Raw genomic sequence first — 3,538 nt, forward strand, 5'->3', positions numbered from 1 at the left:
AGGGATTTGCAATAAAAAAGTGACTTAATTCATTGCAATGTCCAGATGCATCTGTTTATATTAATTGTACTCTGATAGACATAGGGAATATGATGAAGTGATAATCCATCTTTATTACAAATATATACAGCAAATGGTTGGAGCTGTGCCAATATCTGGCTGCAAACTGAAGTGGTGCTTAAAATTTGTTTAGCACTCTTTAATTCCTAGCTGATAGAGATTTGAAAAAAAGAGTATATTCTTAGACTTTGAGTCTTTGAGTTACTACAGCAATAATTATAAACACTTTTATATTTTTTACTTGTGGAAAATGCTGGGGAATGTTGCTTTTGCAAACTGAAATGGGTTGTTGTATTTTTTTTATATGCTGATTTGGGAATTGGAGGACTCAGGCTGCCTCATCAGAAATCCTTTGTAGGGGATTTAGGAATAGGAAGATAAAGGACATTTGTCAATACAGATAGCACATAAAATGAGAGGGAACACTGTTGTGCTGTTTTGGCCCTGGCTAGAGGCCAAATGTCCATCAAAGCCGCTCGCTCACTCCCCTTTTCAGCCGAAAAGGGGAGAAAATATATGTTGTGAGGCTTAGGACTCGAGATAAGGACAGAGGGATCACTCTGCAATTAGTGCAATGGGCAAAACAGACTCAAACACAGAATAAAAGAAAAAGTGATGTATTACACTACAACTACACACCCAGTGAAACCAGAGTCAGGTATTGAGAAGCGTGGCCAGATCTTAAAGCACCTTCCCCCCACCCCTTCTTTCTTAGCAGACTTAAAACTTCATCATGATTTTACTCCCTTCTTCCCCCGACAACCTGGTGTGGGGATGGGCAGGGAATGGGGAGTGCGGTTCCGGCAGTTCTTCACAAGCTGCTTTCCTTCCCCTGATCTTAACACTTCTACTTCCCCCCCACCCCTCACCTCTTCACACACTTGACTTTAATCATAACTTTGCTCCTTTCATCCCCCCCATCGCAGCACAGGGAGGGGCAGGGAATGGGGGTTTTCAGTCTGTTCCACCCGAGTTTTCTTCCATCTTAGCTGGAGGGAGCATTCGACACACACACACACTTCCCCTGCAGTGCCATGGGGTCCCACCCATGAAAGACAGTCATATCCACGAACTTCTGCAGCGTGAGTCCTCTCTACAGGGGAGTCATCTCCTCACCAGGTGCCTCAGCACGGCTTCTTCCATGGGTGCTGATGTTCGGTCCCAGACTCCCCCAGCCTGATCCCCCCCATAGTCACAAGTCCTCCGGCAAGCCTGCTGAGGTGTGAATCAACCTCTTCACAGGCCATAGATATCTCTGCTCCCTATCCTTATCCATGGGCTGCGAGGGGGCACCCGCTCCACCATGGTCTTTTTCATGAGCTGCAGGGGAATCTCTTTCTCTGACACCTGAAATGCCTCATTCTTTTACCCCTCTTCCTTCAGGCCTGGCCTTGGTGTCGGCACAGCTTGTTACATCTTCTCACTCTCTTCTCTGGGGGCAAAATGTGTCTGCCTGCAGTTATTTTTCTCCTCACTATGATTACCAGAGGCGCTGTGACCATCGCTGATGGGCTGGGCTTTGGTCAGCAGCAACTCTGGCCTTGAGTGGGCTGTTGTTTGCTCTGTGGGGACTGCAGAGAGCTTCTGGCTGCTGTTGCAACAAGCCATCTCGGCAGCAAAACAGTGACACCCTGCAGCCCCGCTGCTACCAAAACCTTGCCACATAAACAAATGCAACCAATCATTTACGTAGTGTATGATTCTTAGACTTGACCTACTTTTTTCCTGATGTTAGTGTTGTGAGGATAAAGATTAGACAAAGTAGTTTCAGGTGAGATCAAAAGCTGCTGTGATATCAATGTCACAAAGGAAGGCTAATTTGAAGCATGACCTCAAGGTAAAACTTTCATAACAGCAAAGAACAAATCCACTTTTATTGGATTTTCTCTGTATATTGGCCTAAGCAACTTTTTCTATATGACTGTAGGTCATTTAAATTCTCAAGGATAGCCTTTTAGCAAAAATTGATCATACAAATCCTGTTAAATTCTGTCCATGCAAGTCAAGAAAAGAGGTTACTACTGGGCAAATGGAAACTTGGCAGAAGCACAAAACATTAATGTAGAGTTATATCAAGCTTCTGAAAGTCAAAACAAGTAGTATGATTCACCAGTATCAGTAGGAGTAACTATGATGTCAGTTGCGTGTTTAAGAATCAAAAAATAATAATTTTGTATATCAGCATCTTAACAATATAAATTCTGAAAGAAACAGAGCTAACAGTATTTTTTATGACCATTTCAGTGTATTGTCACATAATTATTATAATGCTGCTGGAAATTTTGTATTAAATTATATGGAGTATACCAGTGAATCATACATGCCCTGAAATCATCTCAGATCAATACAAAAGAATGGCTGAAAGATTAATGCTTCTGTATCTCAGTGATGAAAAAACTCTGATAGGAAAAATGTGTATAAAATTTAGGTGAGTTAGTTAAACTACTTTTCATGCACCATATGCTTTTATTTTAAATATAGTTCTTTTTTGTCCCTTTCAGGAACAAGAAAAGAATTGTCATCTCTAGTTTAATTTAACACCATCACATGCAACATTGACAATAGTGCCAAGCCTTAAAAAAACATTATTGTATATGCCTCGTTCTGGAGAAGGATATATCTCAGCATTAAGCTAAGAGTACTTTTAAAAGTTCTGATGGTAGTACAAAGATAATGTAGATTTAGTAGGAAAAGTCTCCTAGGTATTAGATTCTGCAGCGATACAACTTTAATCAATCAACCATCTTATTAAGCAAATCCACTTACCTAATACTGAAGAAAAATATAAACATTCACAGAGTGTATTTATAACATTTATGAGTCATAGAACCTTAAGCCTTTTAACACTAAAAATCAATTTTTATTACAGTTTCCTCCTTTTGATGTCTCACTGCAGAAAAAAAGAGCTCAGGAAACCTTTCTGTTAAGCCCTGAATTCAGCCCAGTGGCAATTTTTGTATGTTCCAGATCAAACAAAAAAACGCCAGAACCCCCATTAAAGGGCCATAAAAAGTACTAAAGATAGCATCCTGCTGGAATGGTACTCTCAGAGGGGCAGTGAAATCGTTTGGGTATGGAAAGGTAGAGGGAGAGGTGCAGAGTAGTGGGTTGATCACAAGAGAGAAAAGCAAACCACAGCTGCTGAGGAAGTGCTACACTGTTTGTGCATTTAACTGCTTCATAGCACCTTTCACTTGCAAAAACTCCTTTTTGATGATGCCTGCTAAAACTTTGATTAGAAGTGAGATGACGTAAAGTCAATACTAACTTGGGCTTTGTTATATCTGGTTGCTTTGTCTACCTTTCTCTTGAAGTCAACAGGCTTGAAACTAGTCCATATCAAACTGACATTCATGAAGTTCTGGTATTACAGTGTTATTATGCACTACTGACAAATAATAGTGCCTTTTCACATGGCTACCACTGACAAAGGCTGGCTTGGTTTTGGGTTTTTTTTTCCTATTTCTTTTCCTGAAGG

Source organism: Gallinula chloropus (assembly GCF_964237585.1).
Source record: "Gallinula chloropus genome assembly, chromosome: 6".
Lineage (NCBI taxonomy): Eukaryota > Metazoa > Chordata > Aves > Gruiformes > Rallidae > Gallinula > Gallinula chloropus.